An 18,107-nucleotide genomic window follows, 5' to 3' on the forward strand; every position below is an offset into this window, starting at 1 on the left:
TCGTCAGTACGGTACATCCTTACCTGTTGCTCCTTTTAGGAGAACAGTAAATGATGATTGGAGCCTGCATGACACGTGATTAGTGTCTCTGCAGCAACTTGGAGATGGCGACAAACTCCTTGTTGCTCCTTTCTGATTCGTACTGACGATACTCTTCTTTTTTCTTAAACTGTACCCCAAAATCAGATTTTCACCAGGATAATATGCCATTGATTTCGTATCTCGTGGAGATATAATTAGTAAAAAAAACCTTAAAAAGTTCCAGTTGCAGTAAGAAGACATTCTTTGACTCAGATGGGAATTTAATGAGAAAGGCAAAGTTTAAAAGTGTAACCTATGAAGAGCGAAGTGAGTACGAGGGTGAGGGCTGGGAGAGGTAGTTACAATAAAAATGATTACTTACAAAATCCTCTTTTTTCTGTTCATCGGCGGGAGAGAGTGCCGGAAACCGGGAAGTGTTGAGACAGCGGGGGCGGGAGGCGGATATTTTTACCGTATTCTACGTAATAGACTGCCAAAAAGGCTTTAGAGTAGAGAAGAAACAAGTAAGAAAATCCGAGTCTGCCCATATCCTGGGCCTTTTTCCTTTTTCCTCCTTTCCCACACCCCTGATAATTCCTTTAATGCAAAAGAAGCGTATATTTTTGGTGAAATTTTTGCATCTGGAAGATTAGAAGAGAAAATCCAAGGAAAGTAACGAAGACAAACCGAAAGTAAGACCTATTAAAGTATCAATCTCCTCCCGTCCCGTAGTAGCAGAGTGGCGCAGCGGAAGCGTGCTGGGCCCATAACCCAGAGGTCGATGGATCGAAACCATCCTCTGCTAGGTTTTCGGTTTTTTTTTTTTTTATTCCAAATATACCTCCAGCAGGCTATCTAAAAGCATCCTGGAGTATTCTTGAGGTTTAGTATATTTAACCACTAACCACATAGAGGAGGCGTTTAGAGATCTATGCTTTTTTTATCTGCCTCCTGCTTTTGCCAAGTCCCAGGAGTTTTTCCAGTCTGCATAATGTAGGTTACTGTTTACAAAGTTCAGCGGAGCATTAGGCAGTAGGCTTCAAGTGGAGGAAACCCCCACCAAAACCACGAAAACATTTTTTAACCCAGAAGAAAGTCTGTGACTCAAAATTGTCTTTCTCTTAAAACAAGTTTGCTTTCCTCCTCATCCTGACCCACCCTCTCGTTCTTATGACTTTTAAAAATAACCAAATGTAGGTTTGTTTAGTAAATATTGAATTAGAAAAGGAAAAGATCTGAAATCGGTAGGAATTCAAGGGCAGCGGGTGGAGACAAGGAAAGAAAAAACAAAACCAAAGCAAACCTTCGGGGTAAAAAAGGCAATAGAACCAATGAAAGTCACGTCTTAACCAGTTTCTGCTGTCTAGCAGAGTGGCGCAGCGGAAGCGTGCTGGGCCCATAACCCAGAGGTCGATGGATCGAAACCATCCTCTGCTAGTAGGTTGCATTTTACACTTGAGTTAATCACATATATTTGTAGCATAAAGAATATTTCGTCTGCAGCTGCAACCTAAAGAAGGAAAGAGGTCTGGTGAAGCGGGGAAATAATAGACCTCAACACAAGAAAACAAAAGAGTGGGTTGACGCTCGCGATTCTCAGGAATCATTCAGCAGTGACTGCAATTTCTGCCTGGGAGTCAAAAGAAAAACAGATGAAGCCCGCAACTGTCGTCTTCCACGTAAGGGAAAGGTAGGAGGAAGCAGCTAGACACTGAGTGGACAGACCTGATCTCTCTGTTTTGTCTCTATCCTCCCCTGCGCCTTGAAATAGAAGGAGTAGCTCAAAAACATTTCTTGAATCGAAATGAGGCCCCTGAACCTCTAAAAAGGATAAAAAGAGGGCCATTCTCTTCCTCATACCTACCCAGGGTATAACAGGACCTTCTCTAAGGTCCAGTATTAATTAAGCAGATTGCCCGCCAATCCCATTGTCAAAAGGGGAATCTTGGCTTCCGTTTAACAATTTAAAACACCAGCTTCGGAGGAAGAGGGGTGGGCTTCAGAATCTGAAAATATCCCATCATGGAACAGACAAAGCAGAAAGAAGGGACTGATTGCCCCCCCTCCCCCCCAAAAAAAGCAACTACCTAGTTTTAGAGGATAAATAACCTAACAAGAAGTCAGCAAAATTCCCTTCTCGGTTCCTTGTGATCTGGTCCTAACCTCACCCCTGGACTGAAAATGACCAAACCTAAGACATCATCGCCAATCTATTGCTGTCTTTTCTCCGTCCCTATCCTTTCTGACCTCTGAAAATCTGACTCTTTTTTTTCCCTATATTTTCTTCTCTCCGGGTTTTCCTGTCGCTGCTCCGTCATGGTTTTCTTCTTGCCAGACAGTTACTTCTTAAGTCACTTTTGCAGGCTAATCAATCTTGTTGAGTCCCCATGTACTCCCAGGTCTCTGCCCTGGGGCCCCCTCTATCCGTTTTTACTGTATAAAAGTCCATCATCCCTGTATCCAGCCCTAAACTGAGAAAGGAGCTTGGCCCCATCTGTTAGGCAATTGGCATGTGTTGCTTAATAAATTTAAATGCTCAGATCAAGCTTTTATTTCCTCTCAGTCATTTCATCTTTTGCTGGTTTCAAAATATACAAAATAAATTCACAGTTAAGGGGGGGGGGGCGACTGACAACTTCGGTAATCAGGAAAGGTCTTTTGAAGCAGGTAGACTTTTAGCTTTGGCTTCAGGGAGGAGTCAGAAATGAGGCATATATGAGATTCCATATATCTAACCATCTCAGTGTGGTCGATTCCCCGATTGTGAATAATATACAGCCCTTTTCTCTCCTCCAAGCTCTACTCTGGCATCTCTGTCTCCTTGACATCTTCACCTAGATTTCCCATGAGCATATATGACTCAATTTTTCAAAACAGAACTCATTTATCTCTCCCCCTAAATATCCCTTTTGTCAACATCCATATTTCTGCCCAGGGCCCTACATTTTTAACAAACAATCTCCCAAGTTTACAGCCTAGGAGCCCTTCTTGATTTTTTTAAAGTTAAATTTAAAATTCATTCTTAATTATCTATTTTCTCTCATCTCCTACATATGCAATCAGTCTTCATTGGGTCCATTTCCCCTTATCAACATCTCTCCTCACCTCCATTCATCTGGACTATTGCAAATACTTCCTATTTAATGTTAATAGTAACAGTAATAGTGTTTTAAGGTTTGCAAAGCACTTAAAATATTATCTCATTTGATATTTAATATTCCTGCAATCATTTTCTCCTTTTTCTGATTCACACAGCTACTAAAGTGAGGGGCTTCAATCAGAGATCTAACCATATGACTGCCCTCCTCAAGAAGTTTCAGAGTTCCCCATGGCACTTTGGACAAGATACAAATTCCTGTTTGGCATTACAAACACTACACAGTTTGACTTTATCTTACTTTTACACATTACTATGCTTCATACAATCAACATTAATGCAAATCGGTGGGCCTACCTGCTGTTTTATTTAGACAACATCCCATGTCTCAGCAATGTACCTTTGTATAAACTATCCCTCATGCTTGAAACAAATTCCCTCCTCATTTCTGCCTCTTGGAATTTTTAGCTCCCTAAAGACTAAACTAAAAGTTTGCCTGCTATAAAGGGTCTTTCCTGATTACCTCAGTTGTGAGTGCCACTCCCCCTTTAATTATGTATTTTTTTTTGTATTTATTTTTAATATATTGTCACCAGCAAAAGATGAAATGACTCAGGAAATAAAGGTTTGACCTTCTGAGCATATGGATTTATTAAGCAATGCATGCCAATTGCCTAACAGATTGGGGCCAGGCTCCTTTCACAGTTTAGGGCTGGATCTTGAATACAGGGAATGACAGTCTTCTATACAGTAAAAACAATTAATTTAAAAAAAGATCAATTCATTAAAAGGAAACAATACAAAACATTAGGTAATCTGATTTCTAATTGGATGAAAGATTAGGAACCTCCCAGGTGGTGAGGGAGAGATTGAGCAGGTATAATTTCCTGAATTCAGGAAAAGAGGTATCTCAGTCCTCCTAAGTGTCTGTATACAATCAAAGGAACATAGAAACAATAACTGATTGATCAATATGGGATAGTTTTCAGATGAGATGTGTGGGTTGCTTGAGGTATACAATTATGAGAAAACACCTTCCATCAATCTTCGGATCTTCATTTCTGGTCAGCATAACCTTGTCCTTAGTTAAGAGTATCTAAACAACAAGTACACATGGTCCAGTTTCCTAGCCATGCATGGCTAGGTTCAAACAATGCAATGCCCACAATTATTTTGAATAAACTTTTTTCACAAGACAGAATTTGGACAAGGCCCAAAATAGAATAAAAATGGAACTAATCTAGTTTCAGAATTGAGTCAGAAGATAGAGTTAATGTTCACCCAATTCCAACAATTAACCACTTGCTTTCCTAATTCCCTCCACAATTTTCTCATAATATCCTATATGTACTTATACATTAATAAATTGTAGCCCCCCACCCAGTAGAATATAACTCAGTTAACCAATTGTCAATAAACATTTATTAAGTGCTTATTATGAGCCAGGTGCTGTGCTAAGAACTGGGGATACAAATACAAGAAAGACAGTTCCTATTCTCAAAAAGCTTACAATCAAATGGAGGAAGATAACACACAAAAGGAAACTGAAAATGGGGTAGGGAGGAAGGGAGGACATGATGGAGAAGTCAAAAGAGTGGCATCCAGATGGGAAATGAAGAGTTGCTTGTTCTGGGCTTCCTCCTTAAATGGAGGTTTTAGAGCTCATTGCTCTGTCTTCCAGTCTGAAGGGCAGAAGGTATTGACGAGAGGTGAGTACTAAGGCAGATCATACAAGCTGATGAAGTTTGCCAATGATGAGATTCTTATAGTTATGGTGGAGAAGTTGAAAGAGTATATAGTCATTTGGGAAATGAAATTCTTTGAGGGTAAGAACTATCGCTTTTGTATTGATATTCTTAGAATCCAGTCCTCTTCTTGGCACATAATAGGTTGTTAATAAATGCCTGTTAATAAATACCTATTGTTGAACAGGGAATATCAGAATTAGTCTTGGTGGTCATAGATAGATAGACACCAAAAGGCCAAGCTCCCTCTTAAAGGGAGGTAGGACAGGAAGATGTGGCAATTGGTCAAGAATCTAGGAATACTTTCATCTCCGCTCTGTGACCGTATCTTCTGTACAGTTCGATTCAACTGAGGAGTGTATGACATTACTTTCTGGATAGAACTCAGCCTTTACTCCTCAGAAATCATAGCATCAAATCAGGATGAAACAACTAACTGTATGTGGACCTGGAGACTTTGTGGGGGAGACTCTGGGCTACTGATTGCCTAAGAAGCAGATTTCAATGAAGGAAATCAACTCTTAATCTTTGATTACTGTTGAAAGCTATTATTCAACATCCCCATATAATCTGATAAAGATGGCTTAGTTGATAAGAAAGTAACAGGCTTGGGAGATCTTTCTGTTAGCTCATAGCTGCTCCTGCGTCTCCAGCAGCATGGAGTTTTATTCATCTAGATTTCAAGACTCATTTCACACAAAAGAACCCCCAGAACTTCACAGTTGCGCAGAAATTACAAATTATGTCATATCAAAGCACAATAAAGTTATAGCTTTACAAAGAATTTTCTCATGGAGATAATGCTGGATGAGGAAAAAGTCCCAAGGCTGAATCTTATATGGGGAGGAAAACACCTGCTGGATGAGTCTTGTCTAATTTTTGTCTAGTTTTGACCTTGACTGTCTGAGAACAGTTTTGAGCTTAATTGTCTGCATTTCTGTCTTAAAGAGAAACTGTTAACCTTTTAACTGTTGGTTTGCTAGGAACTTAAAATTTTTCAATAAGGCTATAATGTTTTTCAATAAGAAAAGGTTCATAAAAGGGGCTAAAAGAGGAATATCAAATTTTTATCTCTTTGAGACTCTGTTTTTCTTATTGGCCTCCCACATATTTCCCCTTTTCTTTTAAGTTAAAGTGATTTATTACATGGCAAAATTTTATTAATGAAAAGAGTCATAGAGTAATTACAACCATCAGCTACAGCTGAATCTGATGGGATTCACCATTTTTGTTATTTCTCTATGGCTCACAACAGATTACATCAAAGGTCAGAGGCCCAGGGAGCTGAAGATTCTTAATACCTACATGAAGCAATCATTTCAATTCGGTAATTCAATTCACTGATTTAATTGATTCAATCAAATCAAATAAATTCAATTCAACCATTTCAATAACAGCAAAGGAGCCAAGTCCAGAACTTGTGTGGAGGGATTACAACCAAAAGAAAGGACAACCATTCTAGAGAGCAATTTGGAACCATGCCCAAAGGGCCATAAAACTGTACATACCCTCTGACTCAGCAGTGCTAGTACTAAGTCTGCATTCCAAACAGATCAAAGATAGGGGAAAAGGACCTGATTGTACAAAAATAGTCATAGTAGCTCTTTTTGTGGTGACAAAGCTGGAAACTGAGGGAATGCCCAACCTGGAAACTGGGGAATGATTGAACAACTTGTGGTATATATTGCAATATATTGTTATAATCATATATTGTAATAGAATACAATTGTGCCATAAGAAATGAGCAACATGATCACACACACACACACAAAAAAAAAACTGAGAAAGACATATATGAAGTGATCCAAAGTGAAACAAGCAGAACGAGAACACTGTGCATATTAAGAGCAATAATGTATGATGACCAACTATGAATAGAAATATTATAAATACCTTATTATCAGCAATGCAAGGATCCAAGATAATATGAAGGGACTCATGATGAAAAAAAGGTTATCCTATAAAGGGAACCAACTGAATCTGAATTCGGATGGAATGAAATTTAAAGCAAATTGAATGAAAAGGCACATATGGTTTACGCTAGAGGAAATAGTATGTCCTCTTTTACAACATGATGAACATGGAAATATGTATTGTAAAATAACACATGTACAATATATATCTTATCACTAGCCATCTGGGGGAGGTTGGAGGAATAGAAGGGAGGGAGAGAACATGGTTTGCAAAATGTCATAAAATGATAAATAAAAATTGTATTGACATATAATCTGGAAATAAAAACAACAAAAGAAAGGATAGCCCAGTCTCTAATTAGAACTGTTGCAAATCTTGGAAAATTCTAGAAAAAATCTAGGAAGAAATCAATGTAAGCAAACTGGAAGTTTGAATATAGTTCAGGGAATAGGAGAGGTCAGAGAGAGAAAAAAGGTTCTCTTTCTCGAGGTGGAGATAATGAGAAAATGTTTCTGAAAAAGTGGGTCTGAACCTTGGAGAAAGAGAAATATTCTCAGAGACTGAGTCACAGGGAACACAATTGGAAGTGTGGGTAATGGGAACTATGTACATCTAGGACAGGTACACTAGACTCCCAAGCAAAAGGAGTCATGAGAATGAGAATGAAGATTGGAAAGGTAAACGGGAGCTAGATGGTGGAGTATAACATTTTTACTTTTTGGACTTAATGTTTTTTTTTTTAATGAACAAGAATTTATCACACACACACACACACACACACACACACACACACACCAAATAAAAGTAAATCAAAACACTTGTAAGAAATATGCAGAGGCAAGCAAAAACAACTTCTCACATAGGCATAGAGTGAGTCTGTCTCTGCTCAGTTCCCCAAACTATAACCTCAGGGATTTCCGGTAGGTGGAGAAACTGAAAGTATCTCTTTGGTCATGCAGATACACTAGATCTGACACTTCTGAAATTTCATCCTAAAGCAGAAGCCACAGAAATATGAAAAGCCATCCAGAGAATGCTGAGGGGGATAAAGAAAGAAAGGAAGAACATGCTCTATGGCACAGAATCTACACAATGTAAAGCTAATTACAAAATACAACGCAATCTGATTTTCTGATAGTTGAAAAGAGGAGCTTGCCAATCGAATTCTTAGCATATAAATGTCAAGTCGTACGCCTTCTTAGCGCAGTAGGCAGCGCGTCAGTCTCATAATCTGAAGGTCCTGAGTTCGATCCTCAGAGAGGGCAAATGTTTTACTTTAACTGATTCAGGAGTATTTTCAGCATAACAACAGCTCCATTTCGGCTCTCAGATAACTGAAAAAATGCAGAGACTCAGAATCATGTATCCTCTGGAGTTAAATGCTTTCAAAGATGAAAAAAGAACCGAATGAACAATGTCATTAAGATATGAGATTCCCAATCGGAAAGATAGTACTGTAGAATTACAGAGACCACGTGTAACTCCAAAGAAGAGGGATAAGGCGTCTTCCATCTCTCTTACCCAGGTAAAGGTGAGAGGAAGGCAATCCGCCAATCTGGAATATTACATATATTGCCAGACTTTTTCTATTTATTTATAGATTTTGATAATTGTTTGCCCTTCTTACTCTTTGTCTTTTTAAACTGATATAAGACGGAGAAGGGGAATAGGAGAAATACAGAGGAAAATTTAACCAAAAGCTAACCCAAAAGATATCAATACAATTTTAAAATGATTTTTAATATTTATATTTTAAAATATTGAAACATCGCAAGGAATGAGCTTGTCCCCAAAGAAAAAATGAAAAGATATCTACATAAATCCTTTATAGAAGATTGAGGAGCTGGGAGTGGCTAGGATGGGGAATAGTCCATAGGTGTGGAATATTGCATCAGTTGGTTGTTTTTTTGTTTTGTTTCTTTTGATGTACTGAATGGTTTTTCTTGAATTTTCTCCTCCTCTTATTTTTTCTTTTAGAAAATTCTTTGTTATAAGGGATGGCTTCTTTCTGGGAGGGAAGAAGAGGAGGAATACTTGGGGAAATCTAAGAGGGATAAAAACAAACCATCAATAAAATCTATTTAAAAGTCATCTTTGTTCTTTTTTTCTCCCCTAAACCAACATCTTTTCTTTTGTCATTATGAAATCTTCTAATTATGTCTTTATCATTTTTATAGGTCAACTAGTTCCCTTATTTAGCTATACTTCATAGATTGGTGTTTCAATTCATAGACATTTTTGTTTCTTGAGAAAATTTGAGATATAACTCTTTGACTCATCGGTGCTTGTTTTCCTTGATCCATCAAAGCAACTTCTGATCCATAGCAATCAGCCAATAAAAATTTATTAAGTAATTACTATAAGCCAGGTGCACTACTAAGTACTAGGGACCCAAAAAAGAGGCAAAAGACAGCACCTGCCCTCAAGGAGCTCATGATTTAGTGGAGTAACTGCCATTAATTTTTTTTATGATGAACTATTTTGACAAGTATCAAATTCTCTATTATTTGTTAGAAAAAATAAATGTTGAATGGTTTGAGAAAAGATAGACCAGTGATCTTGACTTCAATTTCTGGGAAAATTCTAATTCTTTTGAATAGTTTAAAAAGAGAAAGAAGTTGTCATTAAGAATTAGAATGGAGTTCTTGAGAATGGGTCAAGGAGGCCTAACTGTATCGTTTAAAAAAATATCTCATCTAATTTATTTTTTTCATTTAGCAACATCATTCTGAGGACTTTTACCTCAAATTCAGGAAAGAACTAAACTCCAGTATGGGAAAATAATAAACACAAATTAATTAGTCTCATTCAATAAGTACTATGTGGCTTCACCTGGGCAATGAGTTCCATAGTTTTCACCAGTTTGCCAACTTGTGGTCTCTACTCAAGCAAACATCCTGGACATCTGTGGTTGTCAACTCACTACTATTAAAAGATGCTTTGATATAATTCTTGAAACTCTTTCTGCAAGAGTGCTTCTTTGAATGATCTCATTTATACTGATAAAAGCAATAAATTCTGACGTGTATTAGACAACCAAATTCCTCTGTGACTATGGGTTTTAAGGTAGGACTCTGCAGTTCAAATACAATTAACCCTGAACACATTTTCCTCCACAAGCTGAAATAAAGCCTGACCTACACATAATGAACTTCAAAATAGGTCTAAAAAAAAAACACCTTTTCTTCATGTGAAGAATGAATCAAACTCTTTATCTATAAATCAGCAACTTTTAAGTTAATCAATCAAAAACTTAAATATCCCTACTTAGTATCTTACCAGTCACAAATTATGAGAGTTCACAAGTCACTTGCTAGAGTGGGTAACAACTCCAGAGGCCACTGCCCCACCCCTGGGCAGTGCTAGGTAAATTAAAAGACTGTGATTGGTTCCCATAAAGTGGGGAAGGGACAGGAAGTAGTGTGGAAAAAGGACTATAAAAAGTCCTGAACTTCCTTTCCAAGGAATTCTCCTTTGAACTTCTCCTTTGGAATTCATCCTTGGAGACTCTGTGTTAGTGAGCTGTACTGAAGGAGATTCTTTCCCTGGATCCTACATTGGCTTGCTGAGTGAGTAGCTGGCCTTTTTTCCTGGCTTTTGGAGAGATTGGTTCTGGAGATTCCTGCCTTGGCTTTAGAGGAAGCTGCATTAATAGAACCTGAAGACACCACCAAAATCCATGTGGAAACAGGAAATCCTGCTGGGGCTAAGCCTGGCTTTTCAGGAAAATGGCTGGTAGGCTTATTAGAATCCATCTCTTTATCTACATTTTCCTACTTTCACTCTTTCTACCTCTGTAAATAAAGCTGCTAAAAGTCATTTTGACTTAAGTTGTAATACTTTAAAATCAGCAACAACAATATTACTTTAGAACTTTCATATTAGCATAAAAACTTAAATTTTAAATTCTTACATTCATTTATCTTCTTGTTAGATGATATTCTGCACAGCCCAACAATTTCACTCAATACTGGAGGCTGAGGTGTAATAGAACATGATTTTTGTAGCATTTATGGTACCAAGAGGGAAGATGGATCAGAAGTAATGTCACAAGAAGACAATCTGTTGATATTCCAGTCCAGATTTCAAGAGATCCATGAGACTGGAGGCTTGGAACATAAATCAAAACTTTTAGATGCTTATCTGAACTGTTTTCAACATGCAAATACCTCAGTTCAATTCCTAGCTCCAAAAAAGCAAAAGTTAAGTAGCACACCCCTCCTTTCACTTGCTTATTCTACCTCTACTCTTGAAATTAATGTTTAATTGTCTTAAGTTATAAAATTAAATGAAACTATATCATCTCCCTGTAATTAAAAATTCTTCAAGACTTATCTAGAATGTTAATATAGATGACAAATTGGGGGAGGCCAGCTCCCCCAGGTCCAAGGGCTCGAGGTGGTGTGACAGCCTTGACTCATGATGAATGAAAGACTGTTTGAATTTCATCTAGGCAGGCATCATGAATACTTCTCTGCTCTGCCTTGAGTTTAATTTATATGCTTTGAGATCACACATAATGTTGGCATGGAAATCCATTCTCATCATACATCTTTTCTTAGAAACAATGTATTAAGTCAAACTTAATTCTCCAGTAACTTTTCCATATTTTTCAAAGTGAATTTGACATATCTCTTGGGCTACAGTGGTAGGAAAGTACAGGAGACAATTTCTCCATATATCATTCATTGTTCTTTTATATTAACATACTGAACCCAATCAGGAATCAGGGAGGGGGAAAACTTGGCCTGTTTTTGCAGGCATTTGTGTATGGGAATCTAAGTTAGGGTTTTAAAATCTTAATTAATTAGATTAGAGCCTGTAAAGGCTCTAATAATAGCCTATAATATTCTTCTGTATTTCCTTGGGGCTAAGTGGGGATATTGATCACAATAATTCCAATAATGAGTGTCAGTAAGATAAGAGTCACACAGGGGAAACTGAGTGAGAAATCTGTCCTCCTTTGACCTGCTTTGCAGAATCTCAGGGTTCATGAATGACTTTGCTATTCATCATGAACTTGGTAGCTCTTGGCAAGAAACTTTTGTACCTAATTCTTTTTTTAAGTGAAAATTCATAGAAATATATTTTCCAATTACAATTTTTAACATATATTTTTAAAGCTTTTGAATTCCAAATTCTCTCCTTCCCTCCCCTCTCCCTTCCTTGAGAAGGCAAAGAATTCAATATGGATCACACATGTGCAGTCATGTGAAACATTTCCATATTAGATTTGTTTAAAAACATAGGACCCCCTCCCCCCCAAAAAAAACCTCCAGAAAAATAATGAAAGCTTTTAAAAAGTCTGCATTCAGACTCCAACAGTTCTTTCTCTGGAGGTGGATAACATTTTCCCTCATGAGTCTTTTGGAATTGTCTTGGATCATTGCATTACTGAGAATAGCTAAGTTATTCACAATTGACCATCCTACAACTCTTCACTATCCATTGCCAGTCTGACTTTCCAGATGCATTGTCCATTAATCCTTTTCCAGTACTTTCTGGGTCAGCCAAACTAACTTATTAGCTATTATTTCCTGAAGTTGGTCCTCAATTTCCTGTCTCTATGACTTTGCATATGAAAGGCCAGTCTTGGGGCTGGAAACCATGTGGTCAACCTGAGTGAAAACAGCCAGAGAGTTTGTGAAATTTGCAGAGGCTGTTCTCTGGTGCCATCTGCTGATTGTTATTTTTATACCCTTTTTTCTTATGATCTCATACAGGGTTTGGCATGAATTTCCCATACATTTTTTCTTTAAAGATAATGAATTGTCACACATTAACTCTTACTATATTGAAATTTCATATGATTGACATTTTCTAATTATCCTACTATGATTAAACAAAGAAGCAAGCCTGTCAAGAATTATTCATTACATTCATGTCGGCTATGGGGCGAGGGGGGGGGGGAAGGGTTGAAGGCAGGGTGAAGGGGAAAGTAAAAACATGAATCATGTAACCATGGAATATTTTTCTAAAAAATAAAATTTATTCATTACAGAATAGCTTAGTTGGAAATTATTATTTTCATCCATCCATAAGGTGCCAAGCATAATGGTTAATTATATTTAAACTAATTAAATCAAGCATAATCTTACTTTATTCAGTCATACAATTAATCAAGGAGATTCATTATGCTAGTTGATTATACAAGTACATCAAAAAAAGATACAATATATCAACTTGGTCCAAATATTATTTCAATTACAGTTTTTCATCTTTTAATCTTTTTCAAAGGTAAGTTTACTGATCTTTATGCTATGGGGTTAGTAAGAATGGAGTTATAGGAAGGTAACTTTGTGTTAATTTATCATCCTCTGTCTTCCTTGTAGCATTCTGCTTCAAGGATCAATGGGAATTTGGGAGCATATTCAGGCCAGGTACATTCTTTTTTTTTTTTTTTTTAAACCCTTAACTTTTGTGTATTGGCTCCTTGGTGGAAGAGTGGTAAGGGTGGGCAATGGGGGTCAAGTGACTTGCCCAGGGTCACATAGCTGGGAGGCCAGGTACATTCTTGCTGGGGAATTTAAAGACTTTAACATTAACTCACAAATTGCTGGTTTGTTGTGGGGCGATTTCAGGAGAAGTTTCTGTATTATAACATATAAATGTGAGGTTTACTTAGGAGTTTGTGAGGGACCTATGGGGAGTTCTGCTATTAGCCTATATTGTTTTTCTGTTTTTCCCTAGAGCTGAGTAAGGATATTGGTTACAATAATTCCAGTAAAAGGGAATATTAGTGAGAAAAGAGTCACAAAGGGGAATCTGAGTGGAATTACCATCCTTCTGTCATCTGCTATGTGGGTTCCGGAACTCAAACTGGCTGTGCAAATGTCAGGAGCTTTGACTAATTACTGCATTTGCACATGCTGCTCTGTGTACCTTTGAACAGGACCTACCCCATGTTTCAAAAGTACTATCTTATCACTTATTTTATGTCCTAGTTTCCTTCAAGGTATGGATTGTCTTCCACCTCCTAAGGGAAGCCTTTCCTGATCCTCTCAGTTGTTACTTGATCTTCTTTCTCAAATTTTCACTTAACTGTTTCCATGTTGTATTTCCCTCAATTGAGGTAAAGGACTATTTTGACTATTTTGTCATTATATTCTTAGAGCCCAGTATAATAGGTACTTGAGATGTCCATGTTGAATTGGGCTAATGAATTGGGTTGAGTGGGGCCTCAGTAACCAATGATGATCTGGAGGATTTCTATATGAACTGGGAGAACCTCAAAGAACTGATGCAGAGTGAAATAAGCAGAACCAAGAGAACAATGTGCACAGAAAGTGAAATTTGGAAATATCCAATGTAATGGACTTTACTACCAGTAGTAATGCAATAATAATACAATGCAATAATCCAGGACACTCCTGAAGAGAGAATGCTATCCACATTGAGAGAAAGAACTATGGGAGTAGAAACACAAAAGAAAAACATATGACATCACTTATCACTTGTATGTATGGGTAGCTGATTTGGGGTTTTGGCTTTAAAAGATTGCTCCATAGGAAAAATGAATAATATGGAAATAGGTATCAAGTGATAACGTTTGTACAACCCAGTGGAATTGCTTGTCAGCTCTGGGGGTGGGGAGGGAAAAGAGGAGGGGAAAAAAATGAACCATGTAAACATGGAAAAATATTTTTAAAAAGGAATAAAATTTTAAAAAAGGAATAAAACTTTTTAAGATAAAAAACAAAAAAAACAAAAAAGATAAAACAAAAAAAACAAAAAAGTGGGGCCTCAAATAGGGCAAGGGATTAAGAGTCATCCTACTCAAGAGTAGGAGTAAATGGATGCCAGAATGGAGATGAAGGTGAAGTAAGCCAGGTAGCATCCTTCTCCTCACACCAATCAGTTGCCTGGGGAAAATTCATGTTTTCTTCTTTTTTTTTAGTGGTATTTTAAAAAAAATTTTTATTTTTAGAAAAATTTTCCATGGTTCCATGATTCATGTTTTCTTCTACACCAGGAGTTGGGAGCCCTCTGGGATTGTAAAGGCTTGTCGTTTTCCTTTTCTGTCATATTGGCTAACCCCCTGGGTGTGAGGTGGTACCTTAGAATTGTTTTGTTTCTTTTTTTAATAGATTCATTGGACTGGCAAAGCAAGCAAATAGGTGACAATGACAAAGGGAGTCACCTTTTGGTAGTCTCTTGCGAAATAAAAATCTATTCCCTGAGTTGAAACATTAGACATTTGAATTTCAGTGCTTAAGTGCGTGGGTTAGGGGAAGTTTCTTTTCACCACTGACAATTAGAATGTTTTTTCACCACTGACAATTAGAATGTTGCTCAGGAGCAAGAATGAGTTTATAAGTCTACAACATATACAACAGTTAACTTAATTAAAATCGTATACTATATATGATTTTGAGATTTTAAAAATCTTCTTTTTGCCGAAACCCGGGATTGAACCAGGGACCTTTAGATCTTCAGTCTAACGCTCTCCCAACTGAGCTATTTCGGCTCAGACAAGAACTACTTCTCCTCCCTTTCCCCTCTAAGTATTGTCTCATATTAATGATTCTATTTTTGTTGTAAAAGAATTGCGGATACGAGAAAGGGAGGAATAGGAGCAAGCTCAGGGCTGAGCAGCTAAGTCCTAAATCCAGCGCTACACTAATATGACAGAAAAAGAAACACTTCGGTCTTGTCCAAAAGGAGAGAACGTGTGACTTCATCAAAGAAGTGTTGAATTTTGAACAGGAACAATGCAGAATCTGGTAGCTAATAGTTAGTAGGATCCTGCTATGTCCCATTCTAGCCTTAGTTACACTTGTATGCCTAGAGAGCCCTTGAACACCAAAGGACTGATCCATTCCAGAATTAAAGCAAAGTCATTCATGAGACAACTTGGCTGGGATCCTTTCATCTTCTTCCATTCAGTGTCTTCCAGACAAATCTCATTAGCAGTTCCACTTGGTTTCAACTCCTCAGAACATCGTGCTCACTCGTTGGGTATTCCTGGTCATCAGCCTCTTCCTAGCTTTTTGGCTTCCCTTTATTTGGGTGTCATCTTCCCTCATTAGGTCAGGGTCTGCTTTTCTTTCTTACCTGACACATAGCAGGTGTTTAATAAATTATTGAATTGTATTGAATTCACAACAACTTTTCCAAGTCTGTTTCCTTATGTCTATAAAGTAGACCCCATATGCAGAGGATTCTTCTTACAGCCCCTCCACAACAGTGACTATTCCTGTCTTTTTTCACTTATGTCAGCTGGCTGATAGGAGGTAAAACCTCAGTGTTTTAAACATGCATTTTCTTCTCTTACTGATTTAGAACATGTTTTAATATAGATATGTTTCCAATTTTTCTTTTGACTTGAACACTTAATTTATTGAGGGAATAGTCTTCAAAAAGATAGACTGGTAATAGATGTACAGACAGCTAGACAGATAATATAGGTGTAGTGCCCTCTCTGAATTGTTCTATTAATGTTAACAGGTTGGGTGTAGAGGGGTTGGCTACTCCAGCTTCAAAGTACTCTGTCTACTCTCCTAGACCTATAACTAATCAGTTCACTTGTAATAGTTTAAAGCCACAATTTCCTCAAAGCAAAGGCATTTTGAAATGGCCTAGCACAAATTGTAGTGACAAAACATCTCTCTTACACTGGGGCACACTCTCCCACAAATAATCGTACCTTCAGTGGGAAAAGGAGACATTAATAGAGAGTTGCCTAAAGAATACAGGAGGCCAAGTCACTTTATAGGACCTCATGCCCTTTCTCCTCTCTCTACTCTTCCTGAGTCCAGCATTCTGCTGAGTAGACAGACAGCTTATTTGAGCTATCAGGGACCTATTGGTGTGTGATTATACTTGCTGCCTTTATATAATTGACTATATTTTGTATTAGACCACCATTTTGTGATAAAGTATTTTGATGCTTGCTTTTTATAACATATTTCAATATTATTGACTAAAATTTGATAAGTTCTCAGGCAACTACCTCAGAGAGAGATACCCAGCCAGTCTTTAGTTGGGCAGAGAGTAAACTCTCAGTAGGGTCACTGAGGACTAGCAAAAGACTTGCTTACTATAAACTCCTAGGAAATCAGATTGGTAATTTGTTCCTAATGGGAAATAGAAGTTTTTATTGCTCAAGATAAAACATAAACTTTCTGCATGCATTTGATGAGTAATGTTTAATCACTAGCATAGAAAAGTGTTTGGTGCATACATCCTATGTCAAACCTGTTCAGAAGCTTAACTCTATGGGCCATTTGTTCCATGCAAGACAATATTTCTACCTGGAGGAGGGAGAAATTTCCTGATCCTCTCCCTTCTCCTCTCCCAAAGAGGTTCCCAGGGAAAAGTCATAGAACAATTACTTCTCCAGAGCTTCATCCCCCCCCCCTTCTCCCCGACATAGCTTGCCTTCTTCTAGATCACCCAGGATGATTCCCTAAACAGACAGACTTTTTCCTGTCTTAATTGACTCGGGAATTAGCAAACTTGCTTTTTAAGGACTCTATCCAATGGCTATCAGACCTATAATTACACCACATTTGATGGAGTAACTATTTTTCAGTCTCTAACAGTAAAGAAGTACTCTTCCCTCACACATATACAATTTCCTGTATATTTAGGGTGCTAAGGCATCTAATTCAGAGAATCACCTGACTCTTGCCTGAAGCACAAGCTTTCCCCCTCCCTCTAGCTCTCGTCCACACTTTCTGATAATATGAACAGTTCTTAATTCTGTAGCCCTTAAAGTTTCCCAATGCATGTCCCTCATAACCCTCTGCCTGTGGATGGGGAGAGTAGGTATTGTTTATATCCATTCTGTGGCTAATGTAGCATAGATTTCTAGGTGGAAGAGACCTCAGAAGACATCTAATTCAATTCTCTTATTTTACAATTGAGGAATTGAACTAAAGTGATTTGTCCATAGTGCTTCTCCACTATGAGGTGGAAATTGGAACCCAAGTGAACTAACTCCAAGTCCAGCATGCTTTACACTTGCATTAGGTTAAAAAAAAAAGGGTGTATGAAGTAGGGAGGAGAGAAGCAAAGTGTTCTATAATTTGGTCATTGTGGTGGAAATCTTGGTGTCTTATGGAGAGGGGCACTGGGGAGGGGGGGGAAGAGAGTGGATATCAGCAGAAAATCTATATAGAGAACACAGAAAGGGCTGAGTGAGCAAGATAAAATATACCTGGGTTCAATCAAAGAGGAGGGACTCAATTCCTATTATTTGTCAGGCACTGTACTTAGTTGGGATGTAATCACCGAATAACGAGTCTTTCGTGGTCTTTATAGCAGATACTTTTGAGCTGGCACAGTTGTTGAAATTTGGAAACACGAATTTAAAACGAAAACGTGCA

General features: G+C 37.7%; 5 non-coding genes across 5 annotated transcripts; 4 read left to right on the forward strand and 1 right to left on the reverse strand.

Moving 5' to 3' along the window:
* LOC123232773 lies at window positions 1-137 on the forward strand. The gene has a single exon (XR_006505280.1). It is a non-coding gene; the product is annotated as a U8 small nucleolar RNA (small nucleolar RNA).
* A 617-nt stretch (window positions 138-754) lies between these two features.
* On the forward strand, window positions 755-826 carry TRNAM-CAU. The gene has a single exon. It is a non-coding gene; the product is annotated as a tRNA-Met (tRNA).
* Window positions 827-1,386: 560 nt separating this feature from the next.
* Window positions 1,387-1,458, forward strand: TRNAM-CAU. The gene has a single exon. It is a non-coding gene; the product is annotated as a tRNA-Met (tRNA).
* A 6,511-nt stretch (window positions 1,459-7,969) lies between these two features.
* TRNAM-CAU lies at window positions 7,970-8,042 on the forward strand. The gene has a single exon. It is a non-coding gene; the product is annotated as a tRNA-Met (tRNA).
* A 7,129-nt stretch (window positions 8,043-15,171) lies between these two features.
* TRNAF-GAA lies at window positions 15,172-15,244 on the reverse strand. Its single transcript has one exon. It is a non-coding gene; the product is annotated as a tRNA-Phe (tRNA).
* Between the last annotated feature and the right edge of the window lie 2,863 nt (window positions 15,245-18,107).

This window comes from Gracilinanus agilis, chromosome 1 (genome assembly GCF_016433145.1).
Source record: "Gracilinanus agilis isolate LMUSP501 chromosome 1, AgileGrace, whole genome shotgun sequence".
Taxonomy (NCBI): Eukaryota; Metazoa; Chordata; class Mammalia; order Didelphimorphia; family Didelphidae; genus Gracilinanus; species Gracilinanus agilis.